This window comes from Lissotriton helveticus, chromosome 12 (genome assembly GCF_964261635.1).
Source record: "Lissotriton helveticus chromosome 12, aLisHel1.1, whole genome shotgun sequence".
NCBI lineage: Eukaryota > Metazoa > Chordata > Amphibia > Caudata > Salamandridae > Lissotriton > Lissotriton helveticus.
In genome coordinates, this window is record NC_136073.1 from 859,726,325 (window position 1) to 859,753,155 (window position 26,831).

The following is a 26,831-nucleotide window of genomic DNA, read 5'->3' on the forward strand; positions in this document are numbered from 1 at the left end:
CAACTCTAGCAAGGGATCAGTAGGCAAACATATAGTGTAGGTAAGTGCACCACTTACACCTCACTAGAAAAGCATGTCGACTCAGGGGGACTCTACTGAGACTCCCCTGGTCAGTGTTGACCCTCCACAGGTCACTTCAAGATATGCAGCTCTCAGCTTTCAGGAGATGAGACAAATCTGTGTCTCCAGGAAACTGAAGCAGGGGTCTAACCCCACCATTCCCTTTCTGATAGGTCTCTTAGAGACATATGATGCCAGAAAGCTCTCTCAGTTACATGAGAGCATGCCAGCCTTAGAGGGAACCTCTGGGGATCCAGATCTCCACAACACTGATTCAGCAGTTGAGGAGGAGGATCAGGAGGTACTCTCTGGGGATGAGGTAGACAAAGGTCTTGAGGTAGTCAGAAGGCTAACTAGGACCAACTTAGACTTACTTGGGCTAGGATCTGGGGGCCCCCCAGTACTAACCCGAAGTGGGCCTAACCTTGGAGTTAGGAGAGATAGATCTCTTTCTAGGGACTCCAATAGATCTCTGCACTCTAATGCCTCTTCTCAGGGGAGAAGGAATCCTCCACAGAGGAGATTTACTTCCCCTCAGAGAAAGGAGCATGAGGCTAGGATGAGACAAGCTGAACTGAGGATTGAAAGGGAAGAAATTGCCCTGGCCAAAGAGAAGCTTGCCCTGGCAAGAGAGCAGCAGATGAGTGGGCTAGCTCCCACTGGTGGCAGCAATCTCCCAAGAGATAGAGAGAAGGGTTTAGATACTAAACACCTGACAAAAATAGTGCCCCCCTTTAAGCAAGGGGATGACATCCAGAAATGGATGGCTGCTTTGGAGAGGGCCTGCACTGTGCAGAACATTCCCCAGAGTCAGTGGGCAGCTATACTGTGGCTCTCCTTTGATGGTAAAGGTAGAGATAAGCTCCTCACTACAAGAGTGGAGGATGCTAACAATTACCAGGTCCTGAAGAATACACTGGTTGATGGGTTTGGTTTAACCACTGAGCAGTACAGGTTGCTGTTCAGAGACACCCAGAAAACTCAGTCTCAGGACTGGTCTGATTTTGTGGATTGTGCCACTAAGGCTTTGGAGGGCTGGTTGCTGGGTAGCAAGGTTACAGATTACACAGGATTGTATAATCTAATGATGAGAGAACAAATTTTGAACAATTGTCAGAACCAGTTGCTGCACCAGCACCTTGTTGATTCAGATCTGACCTCTCCCCAAGAATTGGGAAAGAAGGCAGACAAATGGGTCAGGACAAGGATCAAGCAGAACCAGAACCAGAACCAGGGTGGTCAGAAGAAAGCAGACCAGAAGGGTAATGTTAAGAATGAGCAAAATGACCAGAAGTCTTCACCAGGTCCCCAACAAACCAAAGAGGGTGGGGGTCAGGCTTCCCAGAAGAAGAAGACTCAAGAAGGCCAGTCAAAAAGGTGGTGCCAGTACTGCAAAAGTAAATCTCACTGGTTTAGTGAGTGCACCAAACGAGGAGGAGGACAAACTCCTGCCACTACAGCTCCTAAAGCAACTGCACCCCCTAGTACAGTCAGTAGTGGTAGTGTCACTCCCAAGGCATTAGTTGGGTTAACCTTGGGTACTGAGGGGTCTGACAACTTAGTTGGCACACTCACTCAGGCTGTCCTTGTCTGTACAGGGGATATGGATATGTCCCCTGAAATAAGTCCCAATACTTTGGGCAAATACAGGCAGACACCTTTGATTAATGGCAAGATGGCTCAGGCCTATAGGGACACTTGTGCCAGTGTCACCATGGTGACACCTAACTTTGTGGACCCTGGACAGATCATGCCAGGTACTGATTTCCTGGTGACCAATGCCAGCAATGTCACTACTAGTCATAGTGTGGCAATTGTAGCTTTCTCCTGGGGTGGAGTGAAGGGACAAAAGAAAGTTGTAGTCAGTTCAGACCTCCCAGTGGATTGTTTGTTGGGCAATGATTTGGAGTCATCACAATGGTCAGAAGTGGAGCAGAGGACTCACATGGAGATGTTAGGCTTGCCAGCACATGTGCTTGCTGTGACTAGGTCACAGGCCAGAAGATGCCCCACTGAACAGGTGCTGGATCCTGAAATTATGGACCAGACACCTTCCAAGAAGAAGAGCAGTAAGGGTAAGGCTTTGCCTTCCCCCTTGCCCCAGGTTGAGGATCAAGTCTCTGAGGAGGCTGATCTAGAAGAGCTGAGGGAAACTGAGCCTAAAGAGCTTGAACTTGATCAAGTTGAGTTTCTGGGCTCAGGGGGACCCTCCAGAGCAGACCTGGGGAAGGAACAGTTGAGCTGCCCTTCCCTTGAACCCCTCAGACAGCAGGCTGCTGCTGAGGCTGCAGGGAATGCCACAGGTGCCCACAGGGTATACTGGGAAGATGGACTCCTGTACTCTGAGTCAAGAGACCCCAAGCCTGGTGCAACCAGGAGGCTGGTCATCCCCTTGTCTCTGAGAGGTTTCCTTCTCACCTTGGCCCATGAGATTCCCCTTGCAGGTCATTTAGGTCAGACAAAGACTTGGGACAGGCTTGTCTCACACTTTCACTGGCCCCATATGAATGAGAATACCAAGGAGTTTTGTCGCTCATGTGTCACTTGCCAAGCCAGTGGTAAGTCAGGTGGCACAACAAAGGCCCCCCTCATACCACTACCTGTGGTGGGGGTTCCCTTTGAAAGAGTGGGGATTGACATTGTTGGTCCAATGGAACCCCAGACAGCATCAGGACACAAGTTTATACTGGTGGTGGTGGACCATGCCACCAGGTATCCTGAGGCTATTCCCCTTAGGACCACTACAGCCCCTGTAGTGGCAAGAGCCCTAGTTGGAGTGTTCTCCAGAGTGGGTTTCCCTAAGGAGGTCGTTTCTGACAGAGGTACAAACTTCATGTCAGGATATCTGACTGCCATGTGGAAAGAGTGTGGTGTGAACTACAAGTTCACCACACCCTATCATCCACAATGCAATGGGCTTGTTGAGAGATTCAACAGGACCCTGAAAGGGATGATTCATGGACTACCTGAACCTCTTAGGAGAAGATGGGATGTCCTGATCCCCTGCCTCTTGTTTGCTTACAGAGAGGTCCCACAGAAGGGGGTTGGCTACAGCCCTTTTGAGCTTCTGTATGGGCATCCTGTAAGAGGACCCCTGTGTTTGGTGAAGGAAGGATGGGAGAGACCTCTCAAAAAGCCTGCAACCAACATAGTGGACTATGTACTTGGTCTCCGCTCCAGGATGGCTGAGTATATGGAGAAGGCATCTAAAAACCTTGAGGCCAGCCAGGAACTTCAAAAAGCTTGGCATGACCAAAAGGCTGTACTGACTGTGTACCAGCCAGGACAGAAGGTGTGGGTGCTGGAGCCAGTGGCCCCAGCAGCTCTGAAAGACAAATGGTCTGGGCCCCACACCATCATTGAGCAAAAGGGAGAGGTTACCTACTTGGTGGACCTTGGAACTCCCAGGAGCCCTCTCAGAGTGCTCCATGTTAACAGGCTCAAGGCATATGTTGACAGGAAGGACATGAGCTTGCTCATGGCCACAGATGAGGGACAGGAGGAAGAGAGTGACCCTCTCCCAGACCTGCTCACTCAGAATCCTGATGATGGGTCAGTTGATGGTGTTGTCTTTTGTGGCAGCCTCACTGAACATCAGCAACAGGATTGCAGGCAAGTTCTGCAATCCTTTCGACATATGTTCTCTCTGACACCCAGCCAAACTGATTGGTGTACCCATGATGTTGACACTGGAGACAGTCTGCCTGTCAAGAGTAAAATCTACAGGCAGCCTGATCATGTTAGAGACTGCATCAAAACTGAAGTGCAGAAAATGTTGGAACTGGGAGTCATTGAGCCCTCAGATAGCCCTTGGGCTAGCCCAGTAGTTCTAGTGCCAAAGCCTCACACCCAGGGTGGTAAGAGAGAGATGAGGTTTTGCGTAGACTACAGAGGCCTCAATGCAGTCACTAAGACTGATGCCCACCCAATACCAAGAGCAGATGAGCTTATAGATAGATTGGCTTCTGCCAACTTCTTAAGCACATTTGATTTGACAGCTGGGTATTGGCAAATCAGGTTAGCTGAGGAAGCCAAACCTAAGACAGCATTTTCTACCCCTGGAGGGCATTATCAATTTGTGGTAATGCCCTTTGGACTGAAAAATGCACCTGCCACCTTCCAAAGGTTGGTGAATCAAGTCCTCACTGGGCTGGATGACTTCTGTGCAGCTTATCTTGATGATATTGCTGTCTTTAGCTCCACCTGGGAGGATCACCTGGTCCACCTGAGGAAAGTGTTAGAGGCCCTGCAAAAGGCAGGCCTCACTATCAAGGCCACAAAGTGCCAGATAGGGCAGTCACAGGTTGTATACCTGGGCCACCTTGTAGGTGGAGGCCAGGTTCAGCCACTGGAGAGTAAGATACAGGCCATCAAGGACTGGACTCCTCCAATCACCCAGACTCAGGTTCGAGCTTTCTTGGGCCTGACTGGGTACTATAGGAAGTTTGTCAGAAATTATGGGTCCATAGTGACCCCCCTTAATGACCTGACAAGCAAAAAGATGCCAAAGAAAGTTCAGTGGACAGCAAGCTGTCAGAAAGCATTCAATGACCTAAAGCAGGCCATGTGCACAGCACCTATCCTCAAGAGTCCAGATTACTCCAAGCCATTCATTGTCCAAACAGATGCTTCTGAGTTGGGTGTGGGAGCTGTTCTGTCTCAACTGAATTTTGATGGTAATGATCAGCCTATTGCTTTCATTAGTAGAAGGTTGACACCCAGAGAGAAAAATTGGTCAGCTATTGAGAGGGAGGCCTTTGCTGTGGTCTGGGCCCTGAAGAAGCTGAGGGCCTACTTGTTTGGCACTCACTTCACCATTCAGACAGACCATAAGCCCCTCTTGTGGCTAAATCAGATGAAGGGTGAAAACCCCAAACTGCTTAGGTGGTCCATTTCCCTACAGGGGATGGATTTTACAGTGGAGCATAGACCTGGGACTGATCACAGCAATGCTGATGGGCTCTCCAGGTATTTCCACTTAGAGCAAGAAGACTCACCTGGTCAAGGTTAGCTTATTGTCCCAAAGTTTGGGGGGGGGTCATGTAGGAGAGTAGGGTCTGCAATCCTATGATCACCCAGATTTTTGCTTTTTGCTGCACTGGTTTACGACTTTCCCTGGCTGTGGGCCTGCTAATCAGACCCACAGCCTAGCTGTTCTCTCTATCCAAATTGTACTCAGGTACTGAATTGGCACTGGGCCCTCTCCAGGTCCCTGTACCCAGGGCTGAGGTGCACCCAGAAGTCTCCCAGGGGCTGAAGCATATATTGTGCCACCCCTGGATTGACTAACTAAAACTGACACAACTGGCTGCACGACAGCTGGGGCAAGGTGGTGTACTCACCCTTTGCTTTAGATATAGTATACCTATATCTAACCCTAAAAATGGACACACAGATCTCCTATCAGTCACTCCTATAGCAGGCCTTAACAATCCTGAAGGCAGAGTGCTTGGAATCGTGTGAGATGGTGCTCTGGCATGAGCTGAGCCTGTCTGCGGCTTTCGGGATCCATCCCTTAGCCGTTTCCATGATATCGCATACCATATACTCTTAAGTGCATTATAATCCTCGCGGTTATGTGCCAACTCTGGTATCGCTTTATCAAAACATGTCGAGTAAGGTGTCATACGAATTGGAATACTAACCCCTCGCCAATTCTGGCGACGGGGTTAGCATTCCACCCTTCTAGAGGGACACGACATGCCTGTAACCTATAACCCGGTTAAAAGTCAGACAGAGCCTTAGCATCCACAAAATGGATGCTGCCACCGAGACACAAGTCTGCCCTCCTGCTGCTGGGAGTCCTCCCAGAGCAGGAGATAAGGACAAAGGGTTTCCTGCCAGGGGCGGTGCCAGCACCGTCCCAGACAGGGTTTTGTGTATTGTAGGTAGGCAGGGCTTTAGAGGAAGGTGACTGCACGTGGCACCCCGGTGCTCACTGTGCATAGGCTGGCTGGAACCAGTTCCAGGGTCACTCCAGACCCTGTGCTGGGGAAAAGCCCGCCAAGGAAGTGGGTGTAACCACCCCCCTCCTAGTCCCACCCATAGGGCAGGACTTAGTCGCGTGCCAGCCCCTTTTTACAGGATAAAGGTAGAGACTGGCCCCCTTCCAAATCAGATCATCTTTGAATCCTGAAACTACTTTCTGCGAAAGGAACTCAAGACTTCTTCCTAAGATTTCTCCCTTGTGACTAAGGAGTAGTCACCCTGCATCCGCAGGCACCATCTAAGAACACTGCGGTCTGCTGCAAGTCCTTCCTCCGGAAACCGACTGCCCAGCTCGACGAGAACCGGCTTCCCTGGCACCTCTGACCTCTACCCACCTCTACAGCCCAGCTGAGAACCGTGGGTGCGACGAGACCTCAAGGGACCGGCCATCTGCAAGACTGCACGACTTCTTTCCAGCAAGCCCACCGAGTAATCTACTGGTGAGTGCTTTGGGGTCCGAGAAGCCCCGACTCTGAGCAGCTCCAGCTCCGAAGTGCAGCCCCCCAGCATCTCCACGATCTGCGTGGGGCCCTTCTGCTTTCCGCTGCTCACCGCGTTGTTTGGCTACTAGCCCGTTGGCTTGTGGCCTTCCTGACGACGCCCGACGACATTTCTGCTGCTGGTCTGGTTGCTCCAGACTGGCCCTTGCTCCCTTCCAGAAGAGGAGCACCCCGGACCCTCCTGGTCCACTCAAGACGCCATTTTGAGTCCACCGCGTGGGCTTGAATTAGCCAAGGCTTGTTGCCCAATCCTGGGTAACTTCGACGCCAACGACTTCATCCTTCGTGGGACAGCTCGCACCTCCATCCTGGTCGCCGACAACGCCTCCTGGTCCGAGAGACTGCAGAGCCCAGCAGCGCCCACTCACCTGACTGCGGTGACTTCGCCCGGTGCCATCCTGGTGCCCACTTAATCACTGGCTAGTGATTCAAGAACTTGGTCCCCTCTGCTTTCAGGTTTTCTTCTTCCTTGATCCAGGCTTGGATCCATCGAACTTTTCTTCACTGGTCGCCTGCCAGCAACTTCTTCCTTCCAGGCTCCTGGTCCGGCAACGAGATCCCCGACGTCTTTTCAGACCTATGCAGCTGCAGCCCCTGGGCTAGGTAACTTCGGCACTCCGGTGTCCCAGCATAGCCTCACTATCCAAGGGTCAGGATCCACTGTCATTTTCTCCCTACCAGGTCGGGTTCGCCCGTGAACACTAACTTTGTGAATTCTAGCTTCCATAGACTTTGTCCCGCATCCCGCGTGAGAGTGCACACTCTGCACCCGAGTCCCCTAGGCCTCCTAGTAGTAATCTAACGATTCCCTAGTCCAGTCCTAGCGATTCCAAAGCCTATTAGAACTGTTACTTACCTGCTAGTAATTCGCATTCCACTTTTAGCGTATATGGTTTTTCGTGCCCCTCGGGCATTTGTGTAACGTGCTAACTTAAAAGTATTTTCGTAAGAGTTTTGTTGTGTGCTTAGCACCCTGTCCTCATAAAGAGTACAGGGTTGTTGTGATTCTAATAAATACACTGTTTATTTTCATAACACTTGTGTGGTGTCCTTTCACTGGGTGTTCAAGGGGTAATGTGATGGTAAAACAGCTGGCTTAACACGCCCTCTAGAGTCTTAGCCTTAGACTGCTCGTATCCATGCTACTAGGATAGCTGGTCTATAAGGTTGACTTACAACCAATCATCAATAAGGGTTGTTTGGACTGATATATAGTGATCACTAGAATAGTGAGCACTGCACATCAGGCCAACTTCTCACACAGGGCATCTGGAATGATGGGACAGGAGAGGACCAAATTATCGCGCATCTGTTGTGGGAGAAGCTGCGTCAAGACTGAGACCAAGTGATGGCAGCTAGTTTAGCAGGAATAGAAAAATAATTGGTGGAGTTGATGGGCTTGACAGTGCCCGTATGTTTTCCAACCTTCGCGGCTCGGTGCAACCACCATTTTGTGTCCCTAGTGCCAGAGTAGAGAGAGGTGCCAGCAGGGAAACAACACAAGGCAAGCCCTTTATTATCTCATATCCAAGATACTGGAATTCGCCCTCTCCCACCTCTCTGTCCTGGTGTTCTGGCATTGGGAAATGGAGATTGAGACGGAACAGAATCAATTAATGCAGAGTAATGTCTCATACATGTTTGGTGGGACATCTGGAGGTAGGAGCTGGGGTATTTTTAACTAGTCTGCTTTGAGCAAATTCTTGAATGTTCATACTTCTTTGTAAAGTATGAAATCCCCTGAATGAATCTGGCTACCATTACAAAATGACAAGATTTCACAGCCCGAATTTACATCTACAGTAGGGTGGTCAGAACCTGCAAATCATCTGTCTGAATGTAGGTGTGTCACAATGTAGAGTGTTGCCATAATATGTGCCAACAACGTCTTGCAATTTTTGTGGGTTTTGAAACTTAAATATATAGTTTGAGTTTCGTTTCATAATTGGTTTCTATTCTTGTCCCTTAGGTTGGAGCTGCTTATCATTAAGTGTCACAGCTATTTGCATAAGATACTCAGGACAACAAAGCATGTGTTGAAATCTTACCAGTGATTATGTAATCACAAAGGGGTGAGTAAGCAAGAGTTTGTTGTGTCTGTTCAAAAAAAAGTGTACACTCATTTGCAAAACACACCAGACGAGATTCAAAGCTGTCTTAGTTTAAAGACATTATTCAGTCCTAAATGGAAAAACTTATACAAGAACCCTGTTGGTCAAAGAGTTATCAAGGTCTCGTTTCTCTTTGTCCTTTGCCTAGCTGTAACACAACATTACTACACCAAACCTCAAGTTCTAGACGTTTTTCAAACTTAAGGGCAGTATATCAGTTTTGATGTTTCCCAGTAAAGTTCAGATATAAATACCATTCTGGAAACTCAGTGATGAAAGAGAAAATCTCAAGCAAGTTATTGCGCATGTTATATAAATAGGTGTTTCTTTAGCCCCTTTCTGAATTACACAAACTCCACACACCTGCACACCTTGTAAGACACTCACAGAGGACATTGTTTTTTTGTTCGAATCTGTTTTGATTCGTTTTCTGTATAACAAATAACACAGCAAATATCTGCAATAAAGTGCAAAGTACAAGCAGGGTGAGGCCAATCTATTTCCTCCAGAGAACATTGTTGAATCAACGCCGCCCCACTGAACACTACCCACAAAGACACTGAACGCCCTGTTAATGAATGCCTACTCTGCTTGAATTAGACTTCAGATCTGCTCAGCTGCCAAAACCCGACTTAATTCTTCATCACTGAAACTCTGTTCCTACTCAGTTTTGGAGTCTTTGTTCCTGTGGACTCGTCACACAGTCACAGTAAAGGCTCTAAAAGTAAGTTGGAGGCTGTCTGGCCACAGGTACAGCATGTATTGGAAATACTAACGCTCCTGGCAATGTCTGCCAGCTTTTTGGCTTTGTCAATGCTTGTTTTGTCATAGTTTTTGTAAAACTTTCAAGTTAGGGCAGCTGCTGGGCCTTTGCTAAAAAAAAAAAAATCATATATTGGCTAAAGGCCAAAAATATTTACTGGGCTCAAAAATCAAACTTTGCCATAGAAGGCCCTGGCACTGAAGGGAACTACTGTGTGTGCAGGTATGTCTCTTGTGAAAGGGAAGAGTGCCATCGCTCACAGCAAAGTTAGTCAATGTATGTAGCTGGCTAACCCGTTGCATCATGCCGTTTGCTGTAGTAGGCTGAAAAAAATCAGGAATGACACAACAAACGACCAATGGGTGAAAAGTTCTGGCTGACAGCTTCTACTTGGAACTATATCATTATAGATTATATTTCAGTAAAATCAAAAGGTCTTGGCTAATGCCAGACCTAAAAACAGAACTTTCCCCTTCTGCTCACACCCTCTCTCTGAATTGCTGTGCTGGGATTTTCTGCAACAGCTGCTTGTCTTGAAGTTGTAAAGCTCTTAGAAGGCCATTGGCTAAGTCTGTGATATACAATACTGTCAATGAATGAAGAAATTAAAACACTGGAACTGGGAAGAAGTGAGAGAGATGGAGACATGGAAATAGAGAGGGAGAGTAAGACGGGTGAGAAGGAAGATGTTGAGGAAAGACAAAAGAGACACATATGGAGAGGAAGAGGAGGAGAGGTGAGGAGAAACGGAGAAATGAGGGGAGAAAGAGAGAGAAGAATCGAGAAGAGAGGGTAAATGTTATATAGATGGCGAAAGAAACAGACGGAGGGGAGAGGGAAATAGGAGTGCAAAAGCAGACGAGATGGAAAGAGAGAAAAGAGAATAAGTGATGAGGAAAGAAGAGAGAAAGACCGTGATTGTGAGAGACAGATTGAGTTAAAACACCCAGACATAGATGAGATAGAACCAAAGTGAGATGGAAAGTGTAAAAAGAGAAATAGAAAGCTAGGAGAAACAATGAAAGAGGACTGGCATGAGAAAGAAAGAGGGGGAAAGGAAATGGCATTCTGGGAGTGGGAGAGTACTCTTTCTTCCTGCTCTGAGGCAGTTGCTGGGTTGCATGCACATACTTACAGAGTGTGAACTGGCCTTATTGCAGGCCTCAGCGGGGTGTTTCTCACCTTGAGGAGCTTTCTTTCAATCAATGGCATAGCTAGACCTTTTGCTGCCCAGGGTGATCCCTGTGTTTGTCGCCCAGGGACAGCCAGAGCAGGTAAGAGCAGAGAAGGGAGGGGGCTGGCGACAGACAATAACGAGCTGGGGGGCCTGGGGGATAGATGACATGGGGGGGGGAGGCTGGCGACAGATGTTAAGGGAGAGTAAAAAAAATACGAAAACTTACCTTGTGCTCGCCACCGCCCCCTAAGTACGCCACTGCTTTCAATTTTCTTTATTGGAAAATATAAATTCCATAACCCTGTGCATTACTGCCATGGGAGTGATTTGTTGCAGTGGTAGCCTGCAGGAGGTGACGTTTTCACAATTTAATGACGCAAATCCAGCCGTAGCGGGCCACACTTCCTGTGCTAGGAATTCAAACTCCGAATCAGTGAACAGACACTTGTGCTATCGGCTGGCAGCCATCTCAGTGGAGGCTCGACGCTTTTGGCATTGGAGCTCTTTTGGGATTGTGAAATACAGAACTAGATTCTGCCTGGTGGTCTTGCTTCAATGTTTAGGCCTTTAGCAAGGTGCTCACTGTGCAGATGTTGAGACCCAGCGCTGGTCTAAATGCAACGTTCAGCCTTTAGGAAAGTGCTGGCTGTGCAGATGTTGAGTCCCAGCGGTGGGCTCACTGCTGTATTTAGGCCTTTAGCAAGGTACTGACTGTGCAGATGTTGAGTCCCAGCGATGGTCTCACAGGTGGTTTCACTGCAATGTTTAGGCCTTTAGTACAGTGCTGGTTGTGCAGATGTTGAGTCCGCGTGGTGATCTCACTGCAGTGTTTAGGCCTTTAATACAGTGCTGGCTGTGCAGATGTTGAGTCCCAGCGGTGGGCTCACTGATGGGCTCACTGCTGTGTTTAGGCATTTAGTAAAGTGCTGGCTGTGCAGATGTTGATTCCGCGTGGTGATCTCACTGCAGTGTTTAGGCCTTTAGCAAGGCACTGGCTGTGCAGATGTTGAGTCCCAGCGGTGGTGTCACTGGTGGTCTCACTGCAGTGTTTTGGCCTTTAGTACAGTGCTGGCTGTGCAGATGTTGCGTTCCAGTGGTGGTCTCACTGCAGTGTTTAGGCCTTTAATACTGTGCTGGCTGTGCAGATGTTGAGTCCCAGCGGTGGGCTCACTGATGGGCTCACTACTGTATTTAGGCCTTTAGCAAGGTACTGACTGTGCAGATGTTGAGTCCCAGCGATGGTCTCACAGGTGGTTTCACTGCAATGTTTAGGCCTTTAGTACAGTGCTGGTTGTGCAGATGTTGAGTCCGCGCGGTGATCTCACTGCAGTGTTTAGGCCTTTAATACAGTGCTGGCTGTGCAGATGTTGAGTCCCAGCGGTGGGCTCACTGATGGGCTCACTGCTGTGTTTAGGCATTTAGTAAAGTGCTGGCTGTGCAGATGTTGAGTCCGCGTGGTGATCTCACTGCAGTGTTTAGGCCTTTAGGAAGGCACTGGCTGTGCAGATGTTGAGTCCCAGCGGTGGTGTCACTGGTGGTCTCACTGCTGTGTTTTGGCCTTTAGTACAGTGCTGGCTGTGCAGATGTTGCGTTCCAGTGGTGGTCTCACTGCAGTGTTTAGGCCTTTAATACTGTGCTGGCTGTGCAGATGTTGAGTCCCAGCGGTGGGCTCACTGATGGGCTCACTACTGTATTTAGGCCTTTAGCAAGGTACTGACTGTGCAGATGTTGAGTCCCAGCGATGGTCTCACAGGTGGTTTCACTGCAATGTTTAGGCCTTTAGTACAGTGCTGGTTGTTGAGTCCGCGCGGTGATCTCACTGCAGTGTTTAGGCCTTTAATACAGTGCTGGCTGTGCGGATGTTGAGTCCCAGCGGTAGGCTCACTGATGGGCTCACTGCTGTGTTTAGGCATTTAGTAAAGTGCTGGCTGTGCAGATGTTGAGTCCGCGTGGTGATCTCACTGCAGTGTTTAGGCCTTTAGCAAGGCACTGGCTGTGCAGATGTTGAGTCCCAGCGGTGGTGTCACTGGTGGTCTCACTGCGGTGTTTTGGCCTTTAGTACAGTGCTGGCTGTGCAGATGTTGCGTTCCAGTGGTGGTCTCACTGCAGTGTTTAGGCCTTTAATACTGTGCTGACTGTGCAGATGTTGAGTCCCAGCGATGGTCTCACAGGTGGTTTCACTGCAATGTTTAGGCCTTTAGTACAGTGCTGGTTGTGCAGATGTTGAGTCCGCGCGGTGATCTCACTGCAGTGTTTAGGCCTTTAATACAGTGCTGGCTGTGCAGATGTTGAGTCCCAGCGGTAGGCTCACTGATGGGCTCACTGCTGTATTTAGGCCTTTAGCAAGGTACTGACTGTGCAGATGTTGAGTCCCAGCGATGGTCTCACAGGTGGTTTCACTGCAATGTTTAGGCCTTTAGTACAGTGCTGGTTGTGCAGATGTTGAGTCCGCGCGGTGATCTCACTGCAGTGTTTAGGCCTTTAATACAGTGCTGGCTGTGCAGATGTTGAGTCCCAGCGGTAGGCTCACTGATGGGCTCACTGCTGTGTTTAGGCATTTAGTAAAGTGCTGGCTGTGCAGATGTTGAGTAAGCGTGGTGATCTCACTGCAGTGTTTAGGCCTTTAGCAAGGCACTGGCTGTGCAGATGTTGAGTCCCAGCGGTGGTGTCACTGGTGGTCTCACTGCGGTGTTTTGGCCTTTAGTACAGTGCTGGCTGTGCAGATGTTGCGTTCCAGTGGTGGTCTCACTGCAGTGTTTAGGCCTTTAATACTGTGCTGGCTGTGCAGATGTTGAGTCCCAGTTGTGGGCTCACTGATGGGCTCACTGCTGTATTTAGGCCTTTAGCAAGGTACTGACTGTGCAGATGTTGAGTCCCAGCGATGGTCTCACAGGTGGTTTCACTGCAATGTTTAGCCCTTTAGTACGGTGCTGGTTGTGCAGATGTTGAGTCCGCGCGGTGATCTCACTGCAGTGTTTAGGCCTTTAATACAGTGCTGGCTGTGCAGATGTTGAGTCCCAGCGGTAGGCTCACTGATGGGCTCACTGCTGTGTTTAGGTCTTTAGCAAGGTACTGACTGTGCAGATGTTGAGTCCCAGCGGTGGTCTCACAGGTTGTTTCACTGCAATGTTTAGGCCTTTAGTATAGTGCTGACTGTGCAGATGTTGAGTCTCAGCGGTGGGCTCACTGCAATGTTTAGGCCTTTAATACAGTGCTGGCTGTGCAGATGTTGAGTCCCAGCGGTGGTGCCATGGTGGTTTCACTGCTATGTTTAGGCCTTTAGTACAGGACTAGCTGTGCAGATGTTGAGTCCCAGTGGCGGTCTCACTTCAACGTTAAGGCATTTGGCACAGTGCTGGCTGTGCAGATGTTGAGTCCCAGCGGTGGTCTCACAGGTGGTTTCACTGCAATGTTTAGGCCTTTAGTCCAGTGCTGGCTGTGCAGATGTTGAGTCCCAGTGGTGGTCTCATTGGTGGGCTCACTGCAATGTTTAGGCCTTCAGCAAGGCACTGGCTGTGCAGATGTTGAGTCCTAGCAGTTGTCTCACAGGTGGTTTCACTGCAATGTTTAGGCCTTTAGTACAGTGCTGGCTGTGCAGATGTTGAGTCCCATCGGTGGGCTCAATGCAATGTTTAGGCCTTTAATACAGTGGTGGCTGTGCAGATGTTGAGTCCCAACAGTGGTCTTACTGGTGGCCTCACTGCTGTGTTTAGGTCTTCAGCAAGATGCTGGCTATGCAGGTGTTGAGTCCCAGCGGTGGTGCCACTGGTGGTTTCACTGCCTTTAGTACAGGGCTAGCTGTGCAGATGTTGAGTCCCAGTGGCGGTCTCACTTCAACGTTAAGACATTTGGCACAGTGCTGGCTGTGCAGGCGTTGAGTTCCAGTGATGGGATAAATAAATAAAATGATGTGATAAATAATTAAATAAAAAGAAGGGAGTCAGGAGGGAGGCTGAAGGCCTGGGGCCGCTGTAATAAGCGCGCTTCTCCTCGGCTGCCTATAAAGCTGTCAGGGGCGCTGCCGGGAGGGCTGGAACTGGAAGGCGCTGAATGGTGCAAGCCAGCTCCCTCACCGGCTTGGATTATTACACGATGATGAAGCACTCTGACCTGTGACCTCATTAAGGCAGCCATCAGAGTGCAGATGTCATGGCCGCTCTCACCGAAGCCCCCATCACCCTTCCTCGAGCTGTTTTTCTGCGGATAGAGTGAAGACAAATGTCTGTAATAATTCGCACACTGCAAAGGTGTCTCCATTGTCGGATGCTGAGAGTGCAGGAGGCCCCTTGATGGAATTAAACCTCTCCTGTTGCCAGGGGGGTTAGTACAAGCGGGGCACTTTGGGAACCTCAATACTTTCCACTTAGAGGAGTGTTTGGTCCAGTTGGTGGCAGGAGTGGCTCCTCCATTAGGGCGGAGGAACAAGGCCCTACTGCTTTCTCGCAGTGCAAAATACCATTTTATGTTTTTGTTTCTCGCGAAAGCAGAACAATATGCCTGGGCGGGTCTGGGAGGTGTGGCTTGCACAATGCTGTGAACCCTGACAGCTTGGTCCCCCCTCTGCATGCAGCCTACATAGAGAGAATGGCCTCCCTACAAGCTCCTGGCTGGGCGCCGTCCGCACCAATCAAAATGCTTCCATTGCAGCATTGTGATTGGCTTAAGGGAGGGGAGGAAGAATGCCTGCTTCCAGTTCCTGTTGAGGCGGTACAAAATAGCAGGAAAGCAGCAGGAAAACGCAGGACTCGGCCAGGAAGGTTTTTTATTTTTAAATCCACCCCCCCGCCCGAACAGCAGCGTGACCCCCTCTTGCGAGTCATGCCGACCGCGACTGGTTAGTGGTCTTGAGCTTGTTTTAACGTGGCACCATAGTCCTGTAGCAACAATCGAATGTAACAGAACATTCTCACTAGGCGGGTGTTGCACTCCAGCATCGGGGGACTCTCACCCACAATGGGTTCCAATAGATTGGAAGGAAAACCTTTCAGCCTCCAGTTTTACTTTTCTGTGGTTATTGAATTGCAGACACATCTACTCCCATTCCATCACACCTCTTTATCTTTAGAAACTAGAAATCACTTGCCTGCGGTCTAGCAGGGCCGTTTCTAGGTGTTTTGCCACCCTAGGCGAGAATTGAAAAATGCCGCCCCCTCCCTTTTTCTACCATCACTCTCTCCCCTGTCATCCAGGAGAGAGTGGATATCTGGAGCTATCTCCAGCAACGCCACTGCGAATCACCCACCTTAACATATCTTCCCCTCAACATGCCCGGGGCAGTGCAGACTTCTGCTTTGCCTGCTTGGGGAAGGGAAGGGCCCAGGGGGCGGGCCTCTTCTTCTCAAGGTACGAGGGCCTGCTGGCTGTGGTAAAATGCTGTGGCGCTCTTGACACCAGGCCCAGTTCCACCGTCCACGCACTGCTGTACTGCACCACGCAGCTCAAGGTAAGGGGTCCTCTTCTTCAAGGCACACTCTCTTTGCGCGTCCTTGACCCCCTCTTCCGTGTCCTACTACTCCTTCAGCCTCGTTCACATGCAGGGAGATTCCATCACCTCACCTGACCCCAGTCACAGGCCGGAGGCCTGGACATGGGGCCGCCACTGCCCACCATCTTATGATATTTAGCCTGCCTGCCTGCTGCAACAAACGGACCCGCCCGCGCCCCCATCCAAACCTCTCAGTCACCCCTCACAGTGCTGCTACCAGGCCTGGCTGCTACCCAGCTTTCACTCAGTCAATGTTGTGGTTGTGCGCCAGTCCGGCCGTGAGGAAGAGCTCGGAGATAACGATTCACTCACAGGCCTCATTTTACAACATTAGCAGGCCTAAGTGAACATTTTTACATTTAGATTGCATCCGAAATATATATTTAGATTTATTTTACATCCACGTTCACAGCCAGCGGCCTTCGCTGACTGTGCTGACTGACTCACCGGTGCACTGCTCTGCTCTGAAAGTCACGTACGTTCACAACTACCACGGGCCACGGCTGTGCTGTTTGCAGGCTCTTGGTGCTGCGTGCTGGAGTCGGAGACAGTAAAAAAAGAGGCCGGAAGTCGGGACAACAAGACTGTGTGGCAATGGCAGGTGGCAGCTGCAGTATTTAGTAATTAATTCACAGCCAGCAGCGCGCCAGCCGACACACACAATCCGTCCCCCGCGCGCCGAGAGATGGTGGCACTGGTACGGCGTGCGCGTCACCGTCACTAGGCTGCCCTCCCTGGCAGAAGCACTGCTCACGGATTGGCCAAAAATGTTGCCCAGGGCCGACATTGGTAGCGCTATCCAGCACTACAAGATTGACGGCCCTGGGGACCCACACTTACACTAGTGTGAGTGTCCCGCTCCACACACGCCACTTATCTAGGGTGCGCGCTGCCCACCAGCCTCCTCACTTTTCTAGGGTGTGCGCTCGGCTCTAAACTGCGCAACATGTCACAAGCAGCAGGTGAGCTTGTACAGTGCACTCCACTGCATGGTTTTTGCCACAACACAATGCCGCCCTCACCATTTTGCCGCCCTAGGCGGCCTCCTAGTCCTGCCTAATGGCAGAAACGGCCCTGCGGTCTAGCAATACCATAACCACACTCACCGTAAAGAAGCGCTTCAATGCCTGGTCAGGCATAGTAACTGCTATAACAAGCATTTGCAATGCATAAGGTCTCGCATTAGGAAAGTTTGAGCTATTGGTATTGTAAATGACACATTTTTTATATATGTGTTGGTTTTGAAAATAGCAAAAATAATAGCTTTGTCATTTACAATGCCAATAGTTATAACTCGTGACACCTATAGCATTTGTAATGCAATATGTGTTGTATTCACGTGACTTAGATGTATTGATATTACAAATAACAATGGCTTTGAATTTTTTTAATAATTAATACTTAAATAAAAGTTATTGTAATTTATAATGGCAATAGCTTAAACTTTTGTAAATAATTTTTGTGAAGAATATGTTCAGTGTATTTTATTGTGACGAAAATCCAAGAACAGAAGTGAAATACTAACCTCTTTTTGTGACATTTGTAATAAAGCTTGAAACATTGAGAGATCATATTTGACCCAGTTGTTGTTGAATGGTTGCACAGATTGATGCTGTGGTGGCGCTGAGTGATGTTGTGGTGGCGACTAGTGATGCTGTGGCATTCAATGATCCTGTGGTAGCGCATAGTGATGTTGTTGTGCCCCTTAGTGATGCTGTGGTGGTGCTGAGTGATGCTGTGGTGATGCAATAGATAGAGTGAGTGGGATAGATAGATAGAGTGAGGGCGATAGATAGATAGAGGGAGGGCGATAGATAGGAGTGAGGGCGATAGATAGCTAGACAGATAGATAGAGGGATGGCAATCAGTATCTAAATAAATAGATAGAATGAGGGCGATAGATAGATAGATAGATAGATAGATAGATAGATAGATAGATAGATAGATAGATAGATAGATAGATAGATAGATAGATAGATAGATAGATAGATAGATAGATAGATAGAGTGAGGGCGATAGGTAGATAGATAGAGTGAGGGCGATGGGTAGATAGCGTGAGGGCGATAGATAGCGTGATTGCGATAGATAGAGTGAGGGCGATAGATAGAGTGAGGGTGTTAGATAGATCGATAGATAGATAGATAGATAGATCGATAGATAGATAGATAGATAGATAGATAGATAGATAGATAGATAGATAGATAGATAGATAGAGGGCGATAGATAGAGTGAGGCCGATAGATAGAGTGAGGCCGATAGATAGAGTGAGGCCGATAGATAGAGTGAGGCCGATAGATAGAGTGAGGCCGATAGATAGAGTGAGGCCGATAGATAGAGTGAGGCCGATAGATTGATAGATTGATAGATTGATAGATAGAGTGAGGGCGATAGATAGAGTGAGGGCGATAGATAGAGTTAGGGCGATAGATAGATAGAGTTAGGGCGATAGATAGATAGAGTTAGGGCGATAGATAGATAGAGTTAGGGCGATAGATAGAGTGAGGGAGATAGATAGATAGAGTGAGGGCAATAGATAGATATAGAGTGAGGGCAATAGATAGAGTGAGGGCGATAGATAGAGTGAGGGCGATAGAGTGAGGGCGATAGATAGAGTGAGGGTGTTAGATAGATCGATAGATAGATAGATAGATAGATAGATCGATAGATAGATAGATAGATAGATAGATAGATAGATAGATAGATAGATAGATAGATAGATAGATAGATAGATAGATAGAGGGCGATAGATAGAGTGAGGCCGATAGATAGAGTGAGGCCGATAGATAGAGTGAGGCCGATAGATAGAGTGAGGCCGATAGATAGAGTGAGGCCGTTAGATTGATAGATTGATAGATTGATAGATAGAGTGAGGGCGATAGATAGAGTGAGGGCGATAGATAGAGTTAGGGCGATAGATAGATAGAGTTAGGGCGATAGATAGATAGAGTTAGGGCGATAGATAGATAGAGTTAGGGCGATAGATAGAGTGAGGGAGATAGATAGATAGAGTGAGGGCAATAGATAGATATAGAGTGAGGGCAATAGATAGAGTGAGGGCGATAGATAGAGTGAGGGCGATAGAGTGAGGGCGATAGATAGAGTGAGGGCGATAGATAGAGTGAGGGCGATAGATAGAGTGAAGGCGATTAGATAGATAGAGTGAGGCCGATAGATAGAGTGAGGGCGATAGATAGACAGATAGAGTGAGGGCGATAGATAGAGTGAGGGCGATAGATAGATAGATAGTTGTGTGTGGTTGTGTGTGCGTGGTTGTGTGTGTGTGGTGTGTGTTATGCTTTGTTTTGCTATGTTTTGTTATGCTATGCTATGTTTTGTTGTGTTTGGTATGCTATGCTATGTTTTGTTATGCTATGTTTTGTTTTGTTTTGTTATGCTATGTTTTGTTATGTTATGCTATGTTTTGTTGTGTTTTGTTATGTTATGCTATGTTTTGTTGTGTTTTGTTAAGCTATGCTATGCTTGGTTAGGCTATGCTATGCTTGGTTAGGCTAGGCTATGCTATGCTTGGTTAGGCTATGCTTGGTTAGGCTATGCTTGGTTAGGCTATGCTATGCTTGGTTAGGTTATGCTCTATGCTTGGTTAGGTTATGCTCTATGCTTGGTTAGGTTATGCTCTATGCTTGGTTAGGTTATGCTCTATGCTTGGTTAGGTTATGCTCTATGCTTGGTTAGGTTATGCTCTATGCTTGGTTAGGTTATGCTCTATGCTTGATTAGGTTATGCTCTATGCTTGATTAGGTTATGCTCTATGCTTGGTTAGGTTATGCTCTATGCTTGGTTAGGTTATGCGCTATGCTTGGTTAGGTTAGGTTATGCGCTATGCTTGGTTAGGTTAGGTTATGCGCTATGCTTGGTTAGCTTAGGTATGCGCTATGTTATGCGCTATGCGTTATGCGCTATGTTATGCGCTATGCGCTATGTTATGCGCTATGTTATGCGCTATGTTATGCGCTATGTTATGCGCTATGTTATGCGCTATGTTATATGTTATGCGCTATGTTTTGCGCTATGTTATATGTTATGCGCTATGTTTTGCGCTATGTTATGCGCTATGTTATATGTTATGCGCTATGTTATGCGCTATGTTATGCGCTATGTTATGCGCTATGTGCTATGTGATGCGCTATGCGCTATGTTATGCGCTATGCGCTATGCGCTATGCGCTATGCGCTATGTTATATGTTATGCGCTATGTTATGCGCTATGTTATATGTTATGCGCTATGTTTTGCGCTATGTTATGCGCTATGTTATGCGCTATGTTATGCGCTATGTTATGCTCTATGTTATGCGCTATGTTATGCGCTATGTTATGCGCTATGCGCTATGTTATGCGCTATGTGCTATGTGATGCGCTATGCGCTATGTTATGCGCTATGCGCTATGTTATGCGCTATGTTATATGTTATGCGCTATGTTATGCGCTATGTTATGCGCTATGTTATGCGCTATGCGCTATGTTTTGCGCTATGTTATGCGCTATGCGCTATGTGATGCGCTATGTTATGCGCTATGTTATGCGCTATGTGCTATGTGATGCGCTATGTCATGCGCTATGCTATGCGCTATGCGCTATGCTATGCGCTATGTTGCGCTATGCTATGCGCTATGTTATGCGCTATGTTATGCTCTATGCGCTATGCTCTATGCGCTATGTTATGCGCTATGTTATGCACTATGTTATGCACTATGTTATGCGCTATGTTATGCGCTATGCGCTATGTGTTGCGCTATGTTATGCGCTATGTTATGCGCTATGTTATGCGCTATGCGCTATGTTATGCGCTATGCTATGCACTATGCTATGCGCTATGTTATGCGCTGTTATGCGCTATGTTATGCGCTATGTTATGCACTATGTTATGCGCTATGTTATGCGCTATGTGTTATGCGCTATGTGTTATGCGCTATGTTATGCGCTATGTTATGCGCTATGTTATGCGCTATGCGCTATTTTATGCGCTATGTTATGCGCTATGCTATGCGCTATGTTATGCGCTGTTATGCGCTATGTTATGCGCTATGTTATGCGCTACGTTATGCGCTATGTTATGCGCTATGTTATGCGCTATGCTATGCACTATGCTATGCGCTATGTTATGCGCTGTTATGCGCTATGTTATGCGCTACGTTATGCGCTATGTTATGCGCTATGCGCTATGTTATGCGCTATGTTATGCGCTATGTTATGCGCTATGTTATGCGCTATGCTACGCGCTATACGCTATGTGTTGCGCTATGTTATGCGCTATGTTATGCGCTATGTTATGCGCTATGCGCTATGCTATGCACTATGCTATGCGCTATGTTATGCGCTGTTATGCGCTATGTTATGCGCTACGTTATGCGCTATGTTATGCGCTATGTTATGCGCTATGCGCTATGTTATGCGCTATGTTATGCGCTATGCTACGCGCTATACGCTATGTGTTGCGCTATGTTATGCGCTATGTTATGCGCTATGTTATGCGCTATGCGCTATGTTATGCGCTATGTTATGCGCTATGTTATGCGCTGTTATGCGCTATGTTATGCGCTACGTTATGCGCTACGTTATGCGCTATGTTATGCGCTATGTTATGCGCTATGCGCTATGTTATGCGCTATGTTATGCGCTATGTTATGCGCTATGTTATGCGCTATGCTACGCGCTATACGCTATGTGTTGCGCTATGTTATGCGCTATGTTATGCGCTATGTTGCGCTATGTTGCGCTAATTATATGCGCTAATTATATGCGCTATGTTATGCGCTATGTTATGCGCTATGTTATGCACTATGTTATGCGCTATGTTATGCTGTGTTTTGCTATCCTACGCTTTGCTGTGTTTTGCTATCCTACGCTTTGCTGTGGTTTGCTATCCTACGCTTTGCTGTGTTTTGCTATCCTATGCTTTGCTGTGTTTTGCTATCCTATGCTTTGCTGTGTTTTGCTATCCTATGCTTTGCTGTGTTTTGCTATCCTATGCTTTGCTGTGTTTTGCTATCCTATGCTTTGCTGTGTTATGCTTTGCTGTGTTTTGTTATGCTATGTTTTGTTTTTTACTATGATATGCTATGTTTTGCTATGCTATTTTTTGTTTTGCTATCCTATGCTTGTTTTGCTATGTTTTGTTATGTTCTGCTGTTTTGTTCTGCTGTTTTGTTGTGTTGTTATGCTATTCTATGTTTTCCTATGCTATGCTATTCTATGTTTTGCTATGCTATGTTACGTTTTAAGTTATGTTATGCTATGTTTTGCTATGCTATCCTATGCTTTGTTTTGCTATGTTTTGTTATTTTCTGCTGTTTTGTTCTGCTGTTTTGTTGTGTTATGTTATGCTATGCTATGGTTTGTTTTGTTTTACTATGCTATGTTTTGTTTTGCTATTCTTTGTTATGTTATGTTTTGTTTTGTTATGCTATTCTATGTTATGCTATGGTTTGTTTTGTTATGCTATTCTATGTTTTGCTGTGTTATGCTATGTTTTGTTATGTTCTGCTGTTTTGTTATGCTATGTTTTGTTATGCTATGTTTTGTTATGCTATGTTTTGTTATGCTATGTTTTGTTATGCTATGTTTTGTTCTGCTATGGTTTGTTGTGTTATGTTATGCTATGTTTTGTTGTTTTACTATGATATGCTATGTTTTGCTATGCTATGTTTTGTTTTGCTATCCTATGCTTTGCTATGTTTTGTTATGTTCTGCTGTTTTGTTCTGCTGTTTTGTTGTGTTATGTTATGCTATGTTTTGTTTTGTTTTACTATGCTATGTTTTGTTTTGCTATTCTTTGCTATGTTATGCTATGGTTTGTTTTACTATGCTATGTTTTGCTATTCTTTGTTATGTTATGCTATGGTTTGTTTTGTTATGCTATTCTATGTTTTGCTGTGTTATGCTATGTTTTGTTATGCTATGTTTTGTTATGCTATGTTTTGTTATGCTATGATTTGTTATGCTATGTTTTGTTATGCTATGTTTTGTTCTGCTATGTTTTGTTCTGCTATGTTTTGTTCTATGTTTTGTTGTGTTATGTTATGCTATGTTTTGTTGTTTTACTATGATATGCTTTGTTTTGCTATGCTTTGTTTTGTTATGCTATGGTGTTTTGTTGTGTTTTGTTATGCTATGCGTTGTTGTGTTTTGCTATGCTATGTTTTGTTGTGTTTTGCTATCCTATGCTTTGTTTTGTTATGCTGTGCTTTTGCTATCCTATGCTTTTGTTTGTTATGCTATGCTATGCTGTGTTTCGTTATGCTATGCTATGTTTTGTTATGCTATGCTGGTAAGGGTATGTGAGGGTGTGTGTGTGTGAGTGTGTGTGAGGGTGAGTGAGGGGGGTGAGGGTGTGTGAGGGTGAGGGTGTGTGAGGGTGAGGGTGTGTGAGGGTGAGGGGGTGTGAGGGTGAGGGGGTGTGAGGGTGAGGGGGTGTGAGGGTGAGGGTGTGAGGGTGAGTGAGGGTGAGTGAGGGTGTGTGAGGGTGTGTGAGGGTGTGTGAGGGTGAGTGAGGGTGTGTGAGGGTATGTGAGGGGTGTGAGGGTGAGAGTGTGTGAGGGTGAGGGGTTGTGAGGGTGAGGGGGTGTGAGGGTGTGAGGGTGTGTGAAGGTGAGGGTGTGTGAGGGTGTGAGGGGGTGTGAGGGTGAGAGGGTGTGTGAGGGTCAGTGAGGGTGTGTGAGGGTGTGTGAGGGTATGTGAGGGTGTGTGAGAGTGAGGGGGTGTGAGGGTGAGGAGGTGTGTGAGGGGTCAGGGGGTGTGAGGGGTCAGGGGGTGTGAGGGGGTGAGGGCGAGTGAGGGGGATGAGGGCGTGAGGGTTAGTGAGGGTGAGTGTCTCCAATGAATGTCGCTGCTTCGCCTTCTTTGAAAATGTTCAGTGCTGCAAATAGAGCATGCCGCCCTAATTATCACAGCATGAGGCCCCAAAGTGATAATTATCACAGAATGCAGAGAGCCGCCCCACACTGCTGGAGCACTCAACTGCACATTAATTATAGTTGAGTGCTCCAGCAGCCTGGGGCGCCTGTTGACATGCTGTGATAAGTGGGTCTCATGCTGTGATAATTGTTGCAGTGCCTGAGGAAGTGGAGACTCCTGCTGGGATAATTGGTGTTGTGGCCTCAGGAAGTAGAGTTTCATGCTGGGATAATTGGTCTGGCGGCGCCTGACGTCCAACAAACGTGCACAAGCTGCTAAACCTTGAAGCGCGTTCACAGACCTGGGTCGGCTCGTGCCCAGGTCTGTATCGGGCTCGTTCACAGCTGTTACTCCCTTGACAGGGATGAAGGCGGCTATAAGTCTCGTTGGCGGCAGGGCTTCGCCCTGCAACGCCAGCGAGACCTAAAAATGAAATTACAAGGCAAGACGATACAATGCAATACCTTCATTTCAATGGGATCTGCTCCTATGTGAATCACAGCATTGCCAAAGGTTGCGTTTAGTCTCATAACTCTCACTGCGTATGATCCGAGTAGGGGGTTCACACTTTAACAAGCTTTGTTTCCAAAATTTCTACCACTTTGCAAACATTTTGAAGCTTGTGAAATATCAATAAAAATGTGAGTAAAAAAAACAAACTCATGCAAAAGTGACTTTGGAGGAGAAAAATAATAGCAAGTGCACACTTTTAGTGTGATGTTTTTCCTCCAAAAATATTTTCGTAACAAAGATTTTTTTCTCACAAAGTAAAGATTTGGGAAGCTTATATTTATGGACAAATTTAGCCCTCCCCTAGTTCAGTTAGCTGGACACTCCGAAAGATGGTGTTTACATTATTATCTCTTCCCAATGCAGAAGAGCACTCAGTAGGTGGCAAACCACTTCACTGGGCATGTGCCAATGCTAGGCGGTATTTCATCATGGCCATGGTAATAGCTTCACCCTCTGCACTTCCTGCCACCACCTTTGGGTGCTTGTAATCTGGAATATCGAGTAGGGAATAATGTTACACCGAAATTTCGCAGCCAAAATATTGAGAACAAAAATATCAAAAGGTAAGTGCAGATACAGAAGTAAACATTAACTCTACCTCCATATACCTTGAGCATATATATTGTCTTTTTACATATATGTGGAGTTAGCTATAGAAGATCTATACATACACATCAGCGATGGGCATAACTTGCGTAATTTACTGTAGCATAATTACCGGAAATTACACTAAAATTACACAAGATTACTCAGAACCCTGTATTTAACACTATTTTATATTGCAAACCTCGCCCTTGCGGTTGTATGATAGAGGCATGACTGGATAAACCATGCATGCTTCTACCATGCAGCCTAAACCACGATTACTTCTTAACCACGCTTTCCTTTACCACGCATGCCATTACCATGTAATTTTGTTTTAAAGGCATGAATGGTAAAGGGGTTTGCATGGCTAAGGTCGCAACCCCCCTCCCCCGACCTAAGCTACAAACCCTCCCAGCCCCCCTCCCCGCCTGAGGTCTAAATATCCCTACCCCCCCTCCCAACCCCCACGCTGTTCCTCACCCTTAACCACTACCTCCACCCCCTTGCACTGTACCTACAACTACCCAAACCCCTTCCACTGCCCTTAGGCAAACCCCTATTTAAAAAGCTACCCGCCCCCAAGCCCTAAAAACTACCCTGTCCTCCCCAATCCCTAAAAACGACCTGACTGCCCATTCCCCTACCCTGAGGCCTAAAACAGTGTCCCTTAACCATGTCCCTTAAACTGACTCAGCCCAGCCCCAGCCCTAAAAACTACCCCGCTCTGCCCAAAGCCCTACAAACTACCTGACTACCCATTCTCCTCCCCTGCCCTGAGGCCTAATACCCTAACCTCTAATTAAAAAAACAACCCTGACCCTCCCCAGCCCTGAAAACTACTCCGACCCCGAGCCCTGAAAACTACCCCCAACCCCCCCTCCTTGAAAACTAGCCCAGCCACCCCAGCCCTCAAAATTATCCCGAACCCCCCAGCCTTGAAAACTACCTCAAACCCCCAGGCCTGAAAAATACCCCCGACCCATCCCCAGCCCAGAAACCTATCCTGACCCACCCCAGAAAACTACCCCGAAGCCCCCAGCCCAGAAAACTACCCCGACCCCCAGCCCAGAAAACGACATCCCAGTTCCACTTACCTCACCGTGGATATCTTCCTGCGAGGTCTTCCTGCTTCTGTCCCCAGCAGCCAGCATCTGCGTGGTTAAGGCATATGTGTGGGTAAGGCAAGTGCGGTTTAGCTTGCGTAGTCGGAACACGCTTGGTTAAGACTGCGGTGTTCGGACTGTTTCCCCACCCTTGCATCCCAAATGAACCTGAGGATGCATTTCATGCTAAGAAAGTAGCACTAAAACCAACAGGAACCGCAGCAGTCAGCAACCACTCTTGCTCATTTCTTACGCTTTTGGGTGTGGGTTTTTGCCCCAATTTATGCCAATGGGTATAATCGAGTAATTTTATGTAATTTTGAACAACAATAGTATTTTAAAATGACTCTCATAACTCTGGCATAATTACAATTTCGCCCAGATCTGATCAGGGCCGAATTGGGAACCACAACCGGCCCTGGCAAAGTGTTCGGCGGTCCCCCCGAACCGCCTCCCCACTCGGGGGTTTGGAGGTGCCGCCGAGCTCTTTGCCAGGGCCAGTTTTCGGCCGCTTTTGGTACAAGGACGATTTTGCAGCTATGCTGCAAAAACGGCCCTGTAACACAAACGGCCCCCAGGGGCCCAAAACCGCCCCCCACCCGTGCGGCGCACCGGGGGATTGCCTGGTGCCCGCT

The 26,831-nt window shown here is 47.5% G+C and overlaps 1 long non-coding RNA gene across 3 annotated transcripts in view; it reads left to right on the forward strand.

The window, feature by feature from the left end:
* The window catches only part of LOC144798872 (uncharacterized), a 1,194,519-nt gene that overhangs the window by 618,190 nt on the left and 549,498 nt on the right, over window positions 1–26,831 (forward strand). For all 3 annotated transcript variants that reach the window (XR_013603685.1, XR_013603683.1, XR_013603684.1), the window contains exon 3: window positions 8,518–8,620. This is a non-coding gene — a long non-coding RNA (uncharacterized LOC144798872). The remainder of the gene's footprint in view (window positions 1–8,517; window positions 8,621–26,831) is intronic.